Here is a 7,870-nt window from a genome sequence, read left to right on the forward strand (position 1 = left end):
CTGCTGCCACCGCAAAACGACGCGACGACGCCAACGGTGCCTCCGCAGTCGCCGGTGCACGATCGCGAAGGACACGTTTGAACATGAGTGCCGCCGAAGCTGATTGCACGGTGAGCCGGGTGGTGCGCTGCGTGCGTGCTCGCGTTTTGCCGGTTTTGCTCCTGTTGTCAGTCGCTGCTGCGCGGCTGTGCGAGCGTGCTGCTAGAGGCATCGTTGTGAAACCAATTATTTTGGGGGTTTGGTCGTCTGCGTTATTTGTTTGAGTAAAACCGACGGTAACCGCTCTTTTGACATGCCGTTTTTGTATATTGGCCCTTCTCGAGAAAACATTCGAAGAATCACTGAGATAGTCGTTGTGCACTCGTACTTACAGACAAAATGTCTAAAAAATGTCTCGAAGTAGGCGTTATGAACTTCTTTGGTAAAATAGGCTCTGGCTATGCCGTACCTGTTGAAAATGCTAATAAATTTAAGAGTATGCAAGCACATTTGAGGAGCGAATGCTATATTAAATATATATATATATATATATATATATATATATATATATATATATATATATATATATATATATATATATATATATATATATATATATATATATATATATATATATATTAGGTCTTGCAGACTAAGACGTTTTTTAGAGGTTTTGTGTTTCGTGGGAAGAAACTGCAGTAGACAAGTTTACGTGCGTCACCCATTCACCTTTCTCCTAAGCACGTAAATAATCGCGAGAAATGCCACGAATTCAATGCATACATGCTCGCAATCCGTGGATTATTTCCTCAATCACATATTTTCCGAAAGATAAAAATTAGCAGCGGTTTCCATATGTTGCAAAATCAGTTTCACGCATTGTCAGATGAACTATCGTGTTGCGGTTTGCATCCAAACAGCTTTGAAATGTCCGCACGGCCATCTCCTGTCGACGTCCTCTTGATATCCACGCCTGGATTATTGAAAACGTCCACGTGCTATATTCTTAGGACGTCTGTCGGAAGACCTTTTTTTGGACATCCAAAACGCGACGTCCTCTGCACGGCCCGTGAACCACCGTTCTGGGACGTGGACATTCGGCTCTTCGGACGTCGTCAGGATATTCGTTGTCCATTGGCACGTGACGGCTTTGGCGAGCGAACTCCATTGTTGCTGGCATGAGGCCGTCTACTTGTAATTTGTAAATCTGTGTAATAGAGACTGTTCGTCGTGTGTCGTTTGATCATATTCGATATGCTCAATAAAATGCCAAATTACCGGAAAACGATGTTTTGTTTTCGCAGCGAACCTTCAAAAAGCCGGGCCGGGCCGGGCCCGGGATTGTGTTTTCGTACGTCGGGCCGGGCCGGGTGGGCTCGCAGCCCTTTTCCGTCGGGCTCGGGCGGGCCTTCGACAAAGTCAGCGGGCCCGGGTCGGGCTCGGGCTCGGAAATACGGCCCGTGCACAGCTCTAGCTCTCACCATTCTCAGATTTGACGCCGGTGGACAGCCCACTGGCTGCGACCAAGGTACTCGTCAAAGACGACACCACAGTTCCTGCAATCTCGTCAACGGCTGTGTCAGTCTATTGCACCGGTCTCGCCGACACCGTTGCATTCTTTTCTCCATCTGACCGCGTTATCACTATACTCCGCGACAACTTTTCTTGGCACCACTGCGGAAGCTACAGAGCCAAAGTGCCAGCATGCGCACGCGCCAAGAAATAGTACCTATATTTATTTTCTAATTCGAAAAGTTACCTAGCTCGAACAAATAAAGATATCTTCATTATGAAAAGAGAACGAGTATGGGAAGCCATTCGTGAAAAATGTTATTGTATACTTCAAGTTTGTTTCTGTCTTTATTTTTTGGACAGCACCACGTTTTCCTCACGCCTGCACCACATTTTCCTCACGCCTGCTCTCTCAGAGGTTCAGTAAACATGGCGTCCGCGATGCCCCCTGAACCGTTGGCCTGAACCGTGTGCGGCCGCCAACTCGCCGTTTCGTTCTCCGAAGAAGCTGTACTCTAAGTGTGACATAAAGTGGCTATCAAACCAGACCACGCAAGTTATCTGCAATGTCATCGCTGGAGTGAGGCGCCGTCAGCGTGACTTGTCTGCAAATGCAGTGTGCCGGACTGTCGCCGAGCTCACCGTAGTGAGTGAGCGAACAGTTAAGCGTATCAAGGCTGAAGCTCTGCGGGCCCCACTTGCCTCCCCAAAGCGCAAGAAATTGAATTTCTCGGGCCAAACTGAGAAGTGCATCACCGGCAAGACGCGCTGCTGCGCTATTACACGTTTGCGTTGGCAGCATTGCGGTGCAAAGTGCACAACTACTTCATGCGCAATGAAATACCTACGGCCGAGAAACTACGCTCTGTGGAGGTGTGTGACCAGCGAAGCTTGATAAAATAATCTGCGTCAGTTTCTTTTTAATTAAGCGTGAGCTCTCTGTAAATCTAAACCCAATTCAGCGGCATCATGGTACTTGCATTCCGTATTTATTCGAATACAATGCGAGCTTTTTCTCCAAATTTTTGCTACTAAAGTCGGCCCTCGCGTTACAATCGTGATCGCGTTACAATGTGGCAAACGCCGCATTCAGGTTGCGGTGTGCGCTTGGTGGCGTTCATCATATTCCCATGTGTCTTATTTTGTTGTCTTCGGGCTTCACCCGCAAAGACTGTTTGGAATGCTCCGCGCAGACCGCGATGCGATGTTCCAGAAGCGCCACGATTGTTTTAGATCTTTCGGTTAAGATTGCGCGCGGCACGCGAATAGTCAGATTACGTGGCCACCAGCGATAACACTGGAACATTCGATATAACATGTATAAAAGCCGACACGCTTTACGACTTGTCAGAATTATTGACGGACGACGCTCTGACTGACTCGTTTCCCGCCCACAAGTTTGGCCAAATAAAGAGTTTCATCTTCGACACACCCACAGCTGCCTTCGTCAACGTAACAACCCTGTGACAATATACAGTACAGTAGGTAGATGCATCTACGCACACTGATGTTCCCATTCTGCATGTAGACGTGGTGCTAAACGCTCTAGCGATGCGAACAAGCGAAACCGAAACTGGAACTGAAATCGGCTGCAAGATGCCGAACTACTTGCGTAGTAACACAAATGTGCGGATGCCCCGCCTCCGTAGCCTTCGCTCCAATGCCAAGATAAGTTGTCGCCGAGTATAGGAAAGGCTGTTGGTGCCATTTGCGACTGTGCAAGTAGGGCGACACCGACATTTTTGTTACGAACCCATTCCCGTACATTGTTAGGTTGGTGCGAGGGGAATGTCTCGGCAGAGCGGAAGCCCTCGAAGACGCACAAGTTATGGACGCACCGGGTGACACGTGACTCCTTCGCAAAGACAGTCCTGGTCTTCTTTCGGTCCTCGTCCACCTTTCATATAGGATGTCTGATGCACGAGGCATGCACGTGTAAACACAGTACAACAACAGGTGCCCGCGTCGACGCGCTTGGAAAAAAAAAGCATGTCCTCTGTAATCTAAATGCGAAGGCACACGGAGGCACTTAAAAGAGCGCGCGTGAAGGGGAAAGTTTACTGACAGGTCACGACGGCAGGTGGGGGCGCTGCATATCGGCGAAGGAATGACCCTTGCACCTGCTGGCACTGCCTCGCGCGAAGGTGGAATCCCGCTAATCCTCCCTACTTTGCGACAGTTGTATCCTGCCGTCGTGCGGTCAGCATGCGATGACATTTTTTTCTTTGGACTTCATTTAGGCTTAGAAGTCCGTGGATGAATCGCAGTGCACGCAATGCCCAAAAATTGTTGCGTGCCGCTTTGTATGTCGAATGCTTCACGAAACCCGGAACTATGCTACCACGAGCTGCCGTCCAAGGAAAACCTCCGGAATGCCTGGCTGCGGAACATTTCCCGAGAAGGGAGTGACAAGGGCAGCCATTGGGAGCCCAGCTCCAGGACTGTCGTGTGTTCGCTTCATTTCACAGCGGACAACTACAAGGTAGGAATGAAACGTAAGTTGCTGCTGCCAACAGCCGTGCCAACTCAGTTTCCGTCCTACCCAACCTACATGTTGCCCTCTCGTTGCAAGGAGCGCAAAAGCCTTCTTCGTGTGCCACGTGGCGCGCACACGGAAGCGAGAATTTTAGGGAAGCCGGCGTTAGTGACAGAAGAAAAAAAAAAGAAAACGTCCTCGTCTCGAAGAACCTGATGCTGAAAGCGCAGCCACTGAATACCAGTCACACGGCCGCTCGATTTCCCCGTGCAAGGCACAAGAAAACGTATCTTTGGGCGAGTCTACGGGTGGTCAGGAACACCTTGAAAGCGTATTAAAACATGAAGAATGCCAGACGACGTTCGACCTGGCTGGATATATAGCAGAGACGAAACGAAACGCACATCGCCTGGAAGTGAAAGTGCAGGGACTGAACGAGCGCTTGCAAGAACTTCAGAAAAACTGCTACGAATTCCGAGAAAAAGTTGAGGAATATGAAAAGAACCGTGCTGTGCAAGCTCTAAAGGCCCTTGCGACAGCCGCGCATGAAGGAGATAGGACTGCGAAATTTGTCATGGAACAAATTATCAACTTCGATAAGACGCGTCCAACGTGGCAGGAGCCCACGCTGCGGGAATGTGTACTGTGGAAGGCGACGTCTTGCAAAAGTTACGATCATGTACGGGGGAGGAAGCTGCTGAAGCTGCCGTGTCGAAGCACCTTACAAAAGTTTGTCGGATCTTCCACAGGAGAGACGGGTGTAACCAGCCTGATAAGGGAACGGCTCAAAGTAGAGAGACAAGGCTTGCGGTCAGAAAAAGATCTGTACTGCAGCCTTATCATTGACGAAATGTCAATACAGCAGAAAGTGATCTATGATCGTCAAGTTGATAGAATATTCGGGCTCGTTGATATCGACTGCGAACCTCGAGCTGGTGGTGCCACTGAAATAGCCAACGGGCTCCTTTGTTTTGTTTTGCGTGGGCTTTCCACGGCTTACGTGATTCCCGTCGGGTATTTTTTTACCAGGAACCTTAAACATGACCGGCTCCGCAGCCTGGCGTTCAATGTGCTGCAGGGTTTTTCGTTGTTCGTGTTGTGACGGACAACCATCAGACAAACACCGCCATGTTTAGAGGAATGTCTGATGACAATACTCTGCAGCATGTTGTGCCGCATCCAGTAAGGGAAAATGACCCCTTATTCCTTTCATTTGACCCTAACCACCTCATCAAAAACCTAAGAACAAATCTGCTAGAAAGAGAGATGTTTGACGGAAACGGGAAAATTAAAGGAGGCGTTTTTCTAAAGGTTCTCTATGAGATTCAACAAAATTTGCTCGTCAAACCAGCGCGACTGCTAAGCCGATCTTACGTTGAGCCCAACAATCTGGAGAAAATGAAAGTGTCTCGCGCCACCTTAGTATTTTCACCTGCCGTAATTAGTAGCCTGGAGTTCGTTCAGAAGAATCCGAAAGCTCACGAGAGGGCTTCGGAACTCAGGGACTGCGGATCGACAATCACATTCATGAAAATTGTTGGGATGTGGTATGACCTACATGACATATCTGGCTGGAAATCTAGGCAAAGGCCGTTTGTCACAAGTGAAGACGATCGACTCGCATGGCTTGAGGTCGACTTCATTGGCTACCTCGAGGACATCAAGCTGGAAAGCGCGAAGTGTCGAGCAAAGTCCCTCACTAAGGAGACGTATGAAGCAACCATCATGACGACAAGATCAACGGTTGCTGTTGTGGAGTACCTCCTGTATGACGTCGGGCAAGTATACTAACTTTTTAAAGAAAGATGAATTATTCAACTTTGATAACTAATTGGCTCATTATGTTTTGGAAATAAGTTTTTCTATATAATGGTTTATTACTATTTCCAGCTTCAAGTACACCTTGACGCGGGCTCTCAACAGTGATCCAGTCAGCTGCTTCCGCCAATTCAATGGCGGCAACGACCGAGTTGACGCCAGAACAGCTGTCTTCACAGCAGACAAGTTGCTAAAGGTTTGTTTGGCGTCACGCGTTTGGTTAGTGCCGAACGTAAAAGTTTCTTAATATGTGCAGGTGGGCATTTTAGAGGCAGCCAGAAGCGGGAATGCGCCTTCTAATTCGGAGTGCCAAACGGCATTGAGAGCTACGAACAGTTTCCATGGAGCAAAAAGTCCAGCCATTCCTGACGAGGCTCTTGCTGTGCTGTGGAAAATTCAGCACGTGATGAAGTACGATGAAGTCCCCGTCCTATTTGACTTCACCGCGCTGGTTTACCTGGCAGGATATTCGGCTTTCGTTTGTGAAGAAAAGGTAATATTTTGTTTGGCGACTACATCACCAGATTTAGCACGCACGCACAAAATGAAAACGCAATACATGGACTTCTTGACTTTGCAGGTAACATGCCCAGCGTGCAAACTGCAGTTGAAAGGAAAAGCTTCACGCGAGGGTGCATACCAGTTCGTCTTCAGCCTTGACTAAGGAGGGCTCAGCTACCCCCGACCTCAAGTTGTCTGGTTGTGTAAGCTGGTCTGTACCTTCGCTGAAAAAGCACTGCACTCAGCAGAGATCCGTCGCTGTGGACAAATATGCAAACTGCTCTCAAGTGCTGTACTTCCACACCTCACAAGCTGCCCTCTGATGTGGTGTTCCGCTTGCAGAGACCCGTACCACTGTGAAGAACTGTGTGAGCTCTTTATCAAGAAGCTGCTGAGGCCACTCTTGGCCAACTGGGCTGGAGATCTCAACAGCTCTCTAGAAAATATACTAAAACTTTCTCGAAAACCACTTTTCCGCAAAGTCCTCCGCTTGTGAAATCTGCCACGATGTCATTTGAGTATTAAACCATGCGTATCTCAGACTATTTACGAAGAATCATTACTGATAATTGTCCGATTCATATAATCCGGACATGTATGTCGCGGAAATGAATGCGCTCAGTAGCCGCATAAATAAAATATACATTAAGCCTCGGCTATTTAGTTGACATTAAAGTCGCAGTCACTACGCTTTAATAATCCACAATAACATTTTTAACATAACACTGCGTTGTCGTACGAGCGAGAGCAAGACGAGGATCATGTGGTTCCTCGTTGCCTCAATGGGACAGCTTAAACGCGCCGTGTGCATCTAATTGAGCGCATGTATCAGGAACCATCTACCTCTATTCCAGCTAAAGTGAATGCAACCTGTACATGAGAGCGTCTGCAATGAAGCATGCCAAAACACTGAGAAGAACCACATGAAACTACCCGCGCAGATAGCTCACTGTGGCTGAAGAGCGCTTTGAGAGAAACCCCCGCCCCCCGCTTCGCCGATAGCTAGCGCCATAGCCGACGCGGCGGGTTGAAAGGGAACTAGCGCTCTCACAGGCGCAGAGGAGCATTCGGCGGGCCGCACCAAAGGGGGATCGAGCGGCCGTGCCATCAATGTGTGAGACAAAGCCTAATGCCACTATAAAGGCGAGCTGTGAAGGCACCGCGAAGGATAGACCACGGTGCTATGAAATGCACATCGCCCGAAGCGACAGTCGCGCTATTAATTATGCCGTAATGAATAGAGGTGAACACTGTATTAATTTCGGCCACATGATATCCTTTGACGTGCGCGGATAAAGTAGAGTACAAAGTTTTGTTTTTTTTTATTAATCCCACTGAGCTTCTATCGGCAGTCTGCCACAGCGGCCTGAATCTAGCACGAGCCTTAGCTGAACATAGGCATCTATGTGTTGAAGGTGGAAAATATGCTTCGCGCTAATACTTTCTAAAAAGCGGTCGCAATAGATATGCATAATCAACGATCTTAAATGTGTAAAAGCTGAGGCGCTTACACGGGAGTGCGAACGGCCGAAACAGAACGCTGTCTCACCTGGTTTAGAAGAAAAGTGATAGGTTTGTCTTTCA

At 48.3% G+C, this 7,870-nt stretch overlaps 1 long non-coding RNA gene across 1 annotated transcript; it reads left to right on the forward strand.

The window, feature by feature from the left end:
- Positions 1–5,921: 5,921 nt before the first annotated feature.
- LOC119395539 (uncharacterized) lies at positions 5,922–6,755 on the forward strand. Its single transcript, XR_007416665.1, has 2 exons — positions 5,922–6,278; positions 6,366–6,755. It is a non-coding gene; the product is annotated as an uncharacterized LOC119395539 (long non-coding RNA).
- Positions 6,756–7,870: the final 1,115 nt, after the last annotated feature.

The sequence above is a fragment of the Rhipicephalus sanguineus genome, chromosome 6 (assembly GCF_013339695.2).
Source record: "Rhipicephalus sanguineus isolate Rsan-2018 chromosome 6, BIME_Rsan_1.4, whole genome shotgun sequence".
NCBI classification, from domain to species: Eukaryota; Metazoa; Arthropoda; class Arachnida; order Ixodida; family Ixodidae; genus Rhipicephalus; species Rhipicephalus sanguineus.